Here is a 13,253-nt window from a genome sequence, read left to right as displayed (position 1 = left end):
GTGTGTGTGAGTGTGTGAGTGTGTTCGTGTCCACCGTCAGATAAAAAAGTTTAGAGGGCAACCTTAGAAGTAGAGAAAAGGAGGGGGTATGACAAGTGGATTTAGCAACTGCACAGTGTTGGAGTTTCCATCTACTCGAAGATGAGAAACATTTCTAGTGGCTGTGAAGTCACCCATCTGATGGAAAGCTTGGGAAACGGTGAATCTCTTCCTTTGCCAAAGTAGCTATGATGCACTGATTAGCCAGGCCTGCTTTGCATGCATATTCCATTTACTAAGATACATAGTTTGAGAACCAAAAGCAGGGAGGAATGCAATGCTACACCGTTAGTCATTTCTGGTAGACTTGCAACCAAAATAAGTAATACTCCATACATTTTTAAGTCACCCTCACCAAATGAATTACCAAATACTACTAGCTAGTTATTACTGGCCGCTTTTTTTTAACCTTACTTCATCTTTTATATGTAAAATAAATACTTTGTGTTATTTCATGTGACATAATAACAGAAAATTTCTTTGTGAGTTGTAAAGCTCCTTTCACTTGCGAATTATTATTGGCCAATTACTGAGGTTCTCTGGATGGATGGATGGATATGCAGATAAATAATCTGAAATGGTTGGGGGAAAGTGCTATTAATTAAGTTGTACATATTTAATATCTCACTGAATCCTCTTAACAGCCTCCTAAGGTAGGTGAGTTTTTACAGGAGAGGAGCCACAGGCATAAATCTTAAGGCAGGTTGCTTAATTACTGAGGGAAGAAACAGGAATTTGGCTGAGGGCTGCTGTACTCTGAAACTGGGGCTCTTAGTCCCCATGCAATTCAGATGGTGCTTGATAGTTCTTCGTCAAGGCACCTGTAAATGACCAGAAATGAAAGGCCTAATTCTTACTATGAGAATTTACACAGCTTAATGGTGGAGAGGATTAAGTCCACATATCTATTTCAAAAAAGTAAAAAAGTTGTATCTCATTATTAAGATTCCATTCTGGATACACTGCTTGACAGAAGGATGCTGTATATTCTCTTGGAGGATGCTGCAAAATATGTTTTAAACAAAATTAACTTGGCTGTTTTTTTTGTTTGGTTTGTTTTTAGATGGCCGGAGTCATTACATCACACATATGCCCCCCAAGGGATTTCTTGTCCTCCATATAGTTTCTGGGAGGTTTTTGTTTCTTTTATTTTTGTTCTTCATCTGTTGCTGTTTTTCTTGGTCAGAATGAAGTTTGGGTAATTGAAAGCTACTCTATCTCTATCAAAGTAGAATGCTACTAACAGCAAAACTGCAGATTCAGAAATACATATATTAATATATCATCTGGAGCTATTTTTTAAGGTTTGCTATGGTACAAGCACAGTGCTGAGCATTTTACATTTTACAGCAATGCCTGATAATAGGCATATACTATTGCTATTTTCATTACACACATGAGAGGACTGTGTATGTAAGGCAGCAGATAGATCTCCCCTACAAATAGTTTGAAAATGGGAAAATAAGGTTTCCATCTAGAATTCAAATATAAAAGTGGCATGTAATGAATTTGATCAGCTATATGGAAACTTACCCTAAAGTGACAAAACAGCTGCCCTGCCAAGTCCTGACTATGATCTACTGAATATATTAACACATCTAAAGAAAGAATTTTCAAGAAGAAAAACATTTTAAAATTCCAAAACACAGAAATAATATATCCACAATTTCTAACCTGGGCAATAAATCTAGAAGTAAACAAAACAACACATTCACAAATATCCCCAATTACTTGAAAATTTCTAAACATCTGTCCCCAAACACATTGGTTAAAGAGAAAAATTAAACACTGCATGCTGAAGAATATTAACAAAAATATTTTAAAATGTTACTAACAATAACAAAAATCAAAACACTATATATCAAAGCCTTAATTTAATTCAGCAAATTTAATTCAACAAATACAGGTCTGCTACCTGTACCGAGGACTGAGGGTATATTGTATCTTAACTGAGAGCTATTTATTTGCAACTAGAAGAAACTCAACCTGGATTAAGCTAAAAAAAAAATTAAAAAATGTTAAAAGGATATAGAAATATCTTATAAAAATTTGATACTCAAAGTCGGGGCCACAGACCAGCAGCATTGGTATTACCTGGGAGTTTATCGGAATTGCAGAATCTCAGGCCCTGACCTACTGAATTGGAATCTGCATTTTTAAACGACACCTGGATGATTTTATGTATATTAAATTTTGAGGCTGGACGTGGTGGCTCATGCCTATAGTCCCAGCACTTTGGGAGACTGAGGTGGGCAGATCACTTGAGGTCAGGAGTTCAAGACTAGCCTGGGCAACATGGTGAAACTCCCTCTCTCTTAAAAATGCTAAACTTAGCCAGGGATGGTGGTACACGCCTATAGTCCCAGCTACTCAGGAGGCTAAGGCATGAGAATCGTTTAAACCCAAGAGGTGGAAGCTGCAGTGAGCCAAGAGCATGCCACTGCACTCCAGCCTGGGTGACAGAGAGAGACCCTGTCTCAAAAAAAAAAAAAAAAAAAAAAAAAAAAAAATTGAGAAACACTATTATAGAGCACAAGGGCTTGACTTACAGCTAAGCCTCAAAATTACTGAAGCCAGAATTTAGTCACCAAGAACTAAGACTGTACAAATTCATTGAATTGTACATTTAAGATATGTACACTTCATTGTACCTCAATTAAAATCATATCTAAATTAAAAAAAGAAAGAATCAGTCAACCAAAAAGTTAGAGAAAAACATCAGAAGGAATGAATTAACAAATATACAAACAAAAAATTGGGAAAAAATGGAAAGCCAAAAGACAGGAGAATTAAATTTAAAATTACATCACATGTGGGCTGAGAGGTGCAGCAAACCACCATGGCACATATTTGCTTATGCAACAAAGCCGTACATCCTTCACACATATCCCAGAACTTTAAATTTTAAAAAACACATCATGTTTTTAAAAAATTTTTGGTGGGGATTGGTTTGACCATTAGAAAATAGGTATATAAACAGTCTAATAAAGAAGACGAAACAGCAAAGGAAAAAACAAAAAGTCAAGCAATTATGACTAAGAAAGGGGAAAAAACAATTAAAGGGTAAATTAAAATAGTAAGTCTTTGGGAACTAACAAATACACATAAATGGATACTATTTCTAAAGAAATACAAATTACCAAAATTTCTAGAAGAAGAATTTTGAGTTACGAAGTCTAATATACTTGTAAAAACAAAAACTATGAGAATATTAAAGACAAACTGTGGCTCAGAAAAGGTCCAGAGGATTTTACGTGATAATTTTCAACTCCCAAAGAAACTAGTCATTCTGTTTCTATTAAAACTGCTTTTAGACCATAAGTTTTAAAAATCTGGTTTTTTTTTCATAAATTGAATATTTTGCATTACTCTGGTATCCAAATAAGACTCTTAAAAATCTTAGTAATGTATTTTGCCATGAGGTGGTAACTGGTATCAGACTTGTTCTCCTATCTCCTCAACTAAACTTATGAAAAAAATGGTTTCACACATTGAGAAACTGGCAGCACAAGGTTTTGATCCCTGGAGAAGGGAAACAAATGAAGTGAACACCTATATATCTGAACCAGGAAGGGCTTGAAGTGTGTTAACCACTGAAGCTTTGTAAAATGATCAAAAGGGAAAAAAAATGAGTCTGTCACTGTCCCTAATAAAATGGAGAATGGCATCAGCTGTAGAGGAAGTATGTCTCCAGACCTCAGAGGCTGAGGACTAAATAGATCATTTATAACTGGACACAGAATCAGTGGATCATATACTAAAATATCCATGGAACTTATGTTTTCACTCACATTTGTGCTATCTGTACTGTTGTTAAACACATATGCCCAGTTGTTTAAAAAAAGAAGCATACTTTTAAGAAAAATTAGGGCAACTAAATAGTAAAACACACTATACTTGTGTAGAAAACATTCATGTTATGAGATATTTAAAACAACAGAAACAAAAACAAGCAAACAAAAATTCAAAATTTACTTTTTCATATATATCAAAGTACTTCAATGAAAGCCAATTAACAATATTATAATCCTCATAAATTATATAAACAACTGACACCAAATCCTCCATTACAGATAACAGCTATCACATGCTTGATATATAGTCTAGCCATTGCACTAAGTAGGTATTAGCATGAACCTTATCTTGGATCTTACAAAATGAAGCTTAGAAACCTTAAGTACTTACCCTAAGGTCATACAGCAAATGAGTGGCAGAGGTCGGGTGTGATCCCTGTACGATTCTCTATTCTCTGATTCACTATACTATTCTCCTTCTCAGTATAAAATCTGACTGTCAGAGCAGGGCAGCAACAGGATAAACTAGACTGGGGCAACCTGGAACTTCCAACTGGGTGTGAGAGGCCATGCTAGCTCACAGGCACTGTATGATCTGCAAAGCTGAAAATATTGCTACCTGACCCTTTCTAGAAAAACGCTGCTTACCTCTGCTCTATTTTACAAATCTACATTTAGGATTTAAATTTAAAGAGATAAAACCAGGCCTGATACACATCTGAGAGCTCTTATCTATTTAGATCAAGGGTATCAGAAAGCATGGGATGGTGAAACCACTGGAGAAGGAACAAGGTATAAGAGAATTCATTTGGGCCAGGATTTTTATCTTACAAAGTCAATTGTTCCAGAGAATGAACTCTGTTAACCATAAAGTTACATTTGCAAATATTCTAGGTCAGAGAACACTGTAGTGCACCTGAATGACCAAAAGCTCAAAGTGATTGTGACATAGTTTTCTTTGACATAGCTGATCTTGTATTTCTGATTGTGACATAGTTTTCTTTTGTATATCTGATCTTATATTTCTGATTTTTTTCTCCTCTTAAGGAGGGTACTTGTATTATACTTCCATAAGTCTGCCAATCGCTAAGGGCTCACTCTGTGCCAAAATAATCTTCAAATATTTACATTCACAATCTGACTACTTGTTCTTCAATATCTCCTTTTCCCGTTCTCTCACAGAAAGAGAACTCTTGATTCTAGACATCATTGTTCAGAATGACAGACATTGCTCAGACATTCTTACAGCTACAGCACTGGATTGACTTAGATTCTGCTAATCAGATGCATGCATGAGAGATGTGCAAGGTAGAAGTCGTGGTTCTGTTGCTTCTGGAGTTATGCCCTGGGTCTTGCTGTCCCCATCCCCTGCCCTGGCTCAAAACTGCATTATGATCATGAGGGTTTTCCATTATCTATAGGAACACCTGCATTGGTGGCCCCACTCTTGTATTGTTCGTAAAGCATTCTTGGAGTGTTTCTTTAGCCCTCCAGCTGATTCTCTAAGCCATAACAAAACCTGTAGTAAATCCTTTTCTGATTAAACTAGGTAGAATGAATTCTGTTCTCTGCAAATGAACTCTGAACAACACAAAACTGAGAATTTAGAAATAGGGCACAGCCCTAAAAGATATTGATGCACATTTCATTGTCTTAGCAGCCCAGGCAGTAGATGATGAGAACAAGCATAGCAGTCTGGAAAACTGGAGACCCTGGTTATTCAGTGGCAAAGTATTGAACGAATTGCTGTTTAAATTACCTTGGAAAGGAGACTACATACTTATCAAGTCTGTAGCTATAGGCTAGATCACTGGAAAAATTCAATTGATGTCAGTTGGTGACTGCTACTTTCAGCAAAGTTTTACAAGAGAGAGTTGAACTATATCTAGATCTAGCCAGGCTGCAAGGAGGATAAAGGGAATATAGATCTCTGCTTAAAAAAAAAGGGCGGGGGGACAGAGAATTTAAACCTGCGGCAGGGAATTTCAACCTGTGGTCAAGAGTCTAAAACATTTGTGAGTTTAATAATGTGGTGCCTCACAGTGTTGAAAAAGTCAGTTGTCTGCACCTCCACACTGAAGCAATGATGAGAGTGCTCTGAAGGAGCACTGTGCACTGTGAGTCCACCTATTTACACGCTCTTCTCCAAAGCATTTTGGGTAGACAATGAACGTAGATCAAATAAAGCATGTTACCCTGCTGTTCAAGTTCCTTATTTTAGGGCATTATGAATACAAGCCTATATTAGCTTACTAGGGTTACCATAGCAAAATACCAAAAACTAGGTGGCTTAAACAGCAGAAATTTATTATCTCAAAGTTCTAGAGATTAGAACTCCAAGATCAACATGTCTGCAAGGCCAGCTCCTTCTGATGACTATGAGGGAGAGTCTGTTTCATGCCTCTCCCAAACTGCTGGTGGTTTGCTGGCAACCTTTGGCATTCCTTAACTTGTTGGTCACATTACCCCAACCTCTGCTTTCATTGTCACATGGCATTCTCCCTCCATGTGCCATTCCTGCATCCAACTTTCCCTTTTTTTATATATTTTGAGACAGGGTCTTGCTCTGTCACCAGGCTGGAGTGCAGTGGTGCGATCTCGGCTCACTGCAACCTCTGCCTCTCAGGTTACGCAATTCTCCTGCCTCAGCCTCCCAAGTAGCTGGGATTACAGGCACCTGCCGCCACGCCAGGCTAATTTTTGTATTTTTAGTAGAGATAAGGTTTCACCATGTCGGCCCGGCTGGTCTCCATCTCCTGACCTTGTGATCCACCCGCCTCGGCCTCCCAAAGTGCTGGGATTACAGGCATGAGCCCCAAGTTTCCCTTTTTTAATAAGGACACTGCCAGTCATATGGATTAGGGCTCACCCAAATGACCTTATTTGAACTTGATTTCCTCTCCATAAAGACCCTGTCTCCGCCAAGCATGGTGGCCTTTATCTGTAATCCCAGTGCTTTGGGAGGCCAAGGTGAGAGGATTGCTTGAGGTCTGTACCTCATGGTGAGGACATTTTGTCACTCAGAGATTCTTTCTTTTGAGCTGAATTCAGTCTCTGAATGCGACTTTGAGATAGTATCTCTTGGACAGGGTATGAATTGTTTTCTGTTTAGGGAAAAAAGGCACTCCAAGGTAATGGGGATGGGAAAAGGCTATCCATGGCAGAGACTGCTGGAGGTCCTTTAATAACGGTTCTCCCCGTCTTTTCTAATCTATACCCGCAGAACTCCTGAATTTTATTTGAACACAAGACCACTCCGAATAAAGGCTGTATTTCTGAGCCTCCAATGCAGCTAAAATTCTTGTTGTGACTTAGTTTCTATCAATCAGATGCTCTCCTGAAATGTTTGAAGGTGAGACATAGACTGAGGCAGTGTGGAGATCTCTGTTTTCTGGTGGCTTGTTGATCAGGGAGGCTTTCCTGATCATGGTGGAGGCAAAGTAGGTCTAGAACTGGCAACCATAGCAGCAGCTTCCCAAATGGACAGGCAGCTTCCTGAACATATAAGAGGCAGTACATTCCATGGTGGCCCAGTTTTATGGTGTGACTCGCACATTTATTTTAGAGAGCTGTATCTATAACCTGTTTCATCAGTCTTCCCTACAATTCTAGAAGACGTTTAAGACCCTCTAGAAAATTTCTTTTCTACTTAAACTAGCAGAGAGACTGTTTTCTGCAATGGAACGTATCTAATACAGTTTAAAATTATTATTCTCATTTTGGGAGGAGGGAATAAGGCTTAGGGGTGGTAGTGAGCTGGTAAAGCAGCTCTGCGGGGAAAAAAGTGCCCTTCTTTGTAACACTTGCCCCCAACTCTGGTGAATACTCCCACCAACACTGGTTTCAAACCCTCAAAGTTCATACAACTTTTAGGCAAGTCTCTTGAATACTTAGCAATTGGCTCTCACAAGCTGGCTCCTGCTTCAATGCACCACTGTATGGAGAGTTTAAATAACTTTCCCAGGCTCACTAAACCAGTAAATGTTTAATAAAAAGATAAAAAATAATATGCTATTTATTCTGTCAGAAAAAAGTTATACTTTATCGAGAGAGTTTTTTGCTGAAAACGCTAAAAAGAAATTCACAACATGTAGTATAAATGCCTTCAATGTCTTCACTTGAGCGCATTAGCTAATAAGTACAAAGGCAGAGGTGGGGAAGTTTTTAGTATCTTAAAAGCTTTAGGTAAATTTGGATGGGTAGCATTGCCAATATTATTACATGCACATAGCATAAAAGGGATTTAAACAATTTAAAATGATAAAATTTCCAGATGGGACTTAAGGAGTGAGAAATAATCCATTAATTAATAAAATCAATACTTTTGGACTTCTGCTATGGTTTGAATGTGTTTTTCCAAAATACAGGTGTTACAAATGGATGCTATTTAGAGGTGTGGGCTTAGAAATGTAATTAGGTCATAAGGACTCCTTCACTCATTCATGGGATTGGGTGCCCATATAAAAAGGGTTGGACCAAAGAAGTTTGCCCTTTTTTGATCTTCTGTGCCTTCCACCATGTGAGGACATACCATTTAACTTCCCCAGAGGATGGAGCATCAAAGTGCCACCTTACAAGCAGTGAGAAGCTCTTACCAGACAGCTGAACCTGCAGCTCCTCGGTCTTGGACATTCTATACTCCAGAACTGTGAGAAAATAAATTTCTGTTTTTTATAAATTAAACTCAGGCATTCTTTTATAGCAGCACAAGCAGTCTCAGACAGTTTCTATGAACTGAGTTTGTGACTGAGGTAGTTATGTAACTGATCTCCTAGAAAAAATACTGAATACCACAAGGGAAATGAAAACTGGGCCTAGTATCACTAATCTAAATAAATTTCTTATTTATTTATAAATAATGTTCTTATTTAGATTTGTAATAATATTGGGTTTTTGACATTGTATGAGCAATCAAGAAACTGACAGTGTGCCTCGTATTTTTCTTTGGGTTTGTGAGGAAATTTGGTGCTAAGTCTAGTGAGTTGAACATGGCCATTTGATTGAGCCTCCTGAGAATAATGAAGCCAGGCATCTATTCTTTCTCTCACTGTAACTGTGATGACCTGGCCAAGGCAAAGACTTGAAGTGCTCAGAAGATACTTTAAAATGAGATGACAGATTTTGCTTTTAGAAATATGAACAAAGAGCTAAATAAGCTGCTAAAATAAGAAATAGATTATGCAAATGCATATAATAATGAACATTTCATAGGTCTTAGCATTGAAAATTGTATGGTGAGAGTGGTAGGAAGAAGAACTCCAAAGAGAAAGAAATGGGTAATGAGATAGGACTGGAAGGCATAGATACAAGTTTTCTCCATTCATTGAACACACCCAACAGGCTTCTAATGTGCTCCAGGCACTGCAGGAGACAGGCTATGGGCTGTGTCCTCTCAGGGAGCTATTGACAAGAGACATAAATTCTCTTTCTCTAGGTCAAGTAACCAAATATGTTTTGATTTAAATATTATAAGATAATGATAAGAAAAAGTCTAATAAGATTACAGATCTCAAAGTTCCTGTCTTAGTTTGGTGCAAAAGTAATTGAAGTTTTGGACCATGAATTTTAAATCATTATAACTAGGCTTAAATACATCTTTATTAATCAAAATAGGAAACTTTATGACGAACACATGTTGCCAATGAGAAATAAGGTTTTTATTCCTATAGCATAAAAATCCATGCTTCAGGATTCAGAGAACTCTTGGAAAGCATTTTCTGCATCCTGCTGGTTGTGGAAGGGTTTTCCCTGCAAAAAGTTGTTGAGATGCTCGAAGAAGTAGTAGTAGTAGTGAATATGAGGTCAGGTGAATACGGTGGGTAAGGTAAAGCTTCATAGCCCAATTCGTTTAACTTTTGATGCATTGGTTGTGTGCCGTGCCGGCAGGTGTTGTGGAGAATTAGGCCCTTTCTGCTGACCAATGCTGGCTGCAGGTGTTGCAGTTTTCAGTGCATCTCATGGATTTGCTGAGCATACTTCTCAGATGTAATGGTTTCAGTAATGTAATGATATTCAGAAAGCTGTAGGGAATTAGACTAGCAGCAGACTACCAAACAGTGACCATGACCTGTTTTGGTGCAAGTCTGGCTTTGGGAAGTGCTTTGGAGCTTCTGTTCAGTCTAGCCACTGAGCTGACTGTCGCCAGTTGTTGTATAAAATCTGGTTTTTGGTCGGGCGTGGTGGCTCAAGCCTATAATTCCAGCACTTTGGGAGGCTGAGGCGGGTGGATCACGAAGTCAAGAGATCAAGACTATCCTGGTCAACAAGGTGAAACCCCGTCTCTACTAAAAATACAAAAAAATTAGCTGGGCATGGTGGCACGTGCCTGTAATCCCAGCTACTCGGGAGGCTGAGGCAGGAGAATTGCTTGAACCCAGGAGGCGGAGGTTGTGGGGAGCCGAGATCACGCCATTGCACTCCAGCCTGGGTAACAACAGCGAGACTCCGTCTCAATAAATAAATAAATAAATAAATCTGCTTTTTGTCACAAATCACAATCTGATTGAGAAATGGTTATTGTTGCATAGAATAACAGATGATGATACTTCAAAATGATTTTTTTTTTTTAATTTTCAGTCAGCTCATGAGGCACCCACTTATCCAATTTGCTTCAAATGCTGAATGCCATAGAATGATCGACGTTGAGTTATTGGGCAACTTCTTGTGTACTTGTAAGAGGATCGGCTTCAATGATTGCTCTCAATTGGTCACTGTCAAACTTCCAATGGACAGTCACTATGTTCCTCATCTTCAAGGCTCTCATCTCCTTTGCAAAACTTCTTAAACCACCACTTTACTGTACATTCTATAGCAGTTCCTGGACCAAATGTGTTGTTGACGTTGTGAGTTGTCTCCGCTGCTTTATAATCCATTTTGAACTCAGATAAGAAAATTGCTCAAATTTGCTTTTTGTCTAACATCATTTCCATAGTCTAAAATTAACATAAAATAAACAAGTAATAAGTCATAAGCAAAAAACATAAAGTGAGAAATGCCCGTTAAAATGTCATATAACATAATCACATTTATCTAGGAATGTACTGCAGTATCAAACAGCAAATTCCAACAATGGAAAAAAAAAAACCACAATTATGTTTGGACCAACCTAATAATTCAAAAGGACAAAACATTTTGAGACTAAAAGAATTCCTTGCAAAGTAATGTGAATTATATAAATCTTGCTCTTCCTTTTACATAATTGCTTTAGAAAACATTTTCCTTGGCTACCTTTCATCATCTATAAAGAAACCTCTTTTGAGTAATTAGAAAACATGACTGCTTGACAAATAAGCACAAATGCTGAGAAAAAATAAATGTGAAGATACAATTTTATCTAGAAATGCTACTCCTTAAAGATAGAAATTGATTTTAATTCTCCCAAAATGAGTGGCTAAGTGTAATGGATTCTTTCATTTTACTATTTATTGCATCCATTGTAACATCTCCATTCATCTGCTGCTACCACAGCCTCATTTTTAAGCATGATATTAGAATCCTAATGGTATGGAATAGACTTCTCTACTTCCAGTCCTTCTCAGCCCAAATCTGTCTTCTGTAGTAGTTCCTAATTTTCCTAAATCATTGTTTTCATGAGGCCAATCCTCTCCCACAGACAAATGATCTACAATGTAGTTTATTAAAAGCATTATGGAAAGTTGCCTCAAATTAGAAAGAGCGTAGATGTCCAGCAGTAGAGGATTGTCAATACAATTTTGAATATCAATAAAGTAAAATGCTATGCAGTCATTAAGAATATGTTATAGAAAAAAATCTTAATCTGAAGAAAATCTTTGCAAATTATTGAATATAAACATGAAACAAAGCATGTAACAGTATGGATACATTTCAGAAAAGGAAGTATGTACTCTTTGACTCAAAATGTTTGTTTCTGAGACTTTAAGAAAATAATAAAGAAAGGGTAAAAAGAGCCCAAGTTCATTTTATCCAAGAATTGTTTATAATAGCTAAAAATTAGAAACTAGCAGTCCAAAAATACGTGATTAAATTTGTTTCCAATCAAGAAGACTGGCAAAAGCCATACGAAGTATATTATCTGACCACAATATAATTAAATTAGAACTCAGTAAAATAATCTGGACAAAACTCTAATATTTAGCAAGTAAATTATACACACTTCTAAATACCACGTGAGTCAAAAAGAAATACAAGAAAAATAAAGATTTTTAAAAACTGAATGAAAATAAAGTCAACATATGAAAATCTATTGTCCACAATTAAAGCAGTAATTATAAGGAAATTTTTGCTCTAATTATCTAAACTTAAAAAAAAAAAAGAAAGGTCTCAAGCCAATGACATCAGCTTCCCCCATAAGAGAAAAGAAAATTTCAAGTTCCTTAAAAGATACAAGCTATTCTACTAAGCTAATTCAAGAAGAAATAGATAACATGAAGAGCACTATATCAATGAATGAAATGAAATTTAGAGTTTTAAAACTTCCCACAAAAGTTTAATTTTCAGATGTATTTACTGGTGAATTCTACTAAACATTTAAGGAAGAAATAATAGCATTTCGACCCAAAGTCTTCAGAAAATTGAAGTCTTCTCAACTCATTCCACGAGGCCAGCATTTTACTACATTAAAGCCAAAGATATTATATGAAAACTGCAGAACATTATTCCTCACGAACAGAGAGACAACAGTTCTTACCAAATTATAACAAATAATACACCAACTTATTAAAAAGATAATACATCATGACCAAGTTGAGTTTATCTCAGGCATGCAAGGTTAATTTAACATTCAAAAAACAGTCAATATAATTCACTATGTTGGCCAGGCGCGGTGGCTCAAGCCTGTAATCCCAGCACTTTGGGAGGCCGAGGCAGGTGGATCACAAGGTCAAGAGATCGAGACCATTCTGGTCAACACGGTGAAACCCCGTCTCTACTAAAAATACAAAAAAAAATTAGCTGGGCATGGTGGCACTTGCCTGTAATCCCAGCTACTCAGGAGGCTGAGGCAGGAGAATTGCTTGAACCCAGGAGGCGGAGGTTGCGATGAGCCGAGATCGCGACATTGCACTCCAGCCTGGGTAACAAGAGCGAAACTCTGTCTCAAAAAAAAAAAAAAAAAAAAAAAAATTCACTATGTTAACAGACTGGGGAAAAAAAGAAGACCATTTGAATAGGACGAAGAAAAAGCATTTGACAAATGCCCAAAATCCAATCCCAATAAAAACACTCATCAAAATAGGAATAAAAGGAACATCCACAACCTGATGAAGGGCATGTACAAAGACTGTACTGTCAACATCTTATTAATGATGAAAGATGAAATGTTTTCCCCTAACATGAGGAAACAGGCAAGGATGTCTGCTCTCACCCCTTCTTTTCAACCTTGTCCTAGATGCTTTAGCCAGTCTAGCCAGTCAAAAACAAGAAATAAGAGACATCCAGATT

The sequence above is a fragment of the Saimiri boliviensis genome, chromosome 1 (genome assembly GCF_048565385.1).
Source record: "Saimiri boliviensis isolate mSaiBol1 chromosome 1, mSaiBol1.pri, whole genome shotgun sequence".
NCBI lineage: Eukaryota > Metazoa > Chordata > Mammalia > Primates > Cebidae > Saimiri > Saimiri boliviensis.
This window is presented reverse-complemented; position numbering follows the sequence as displayed.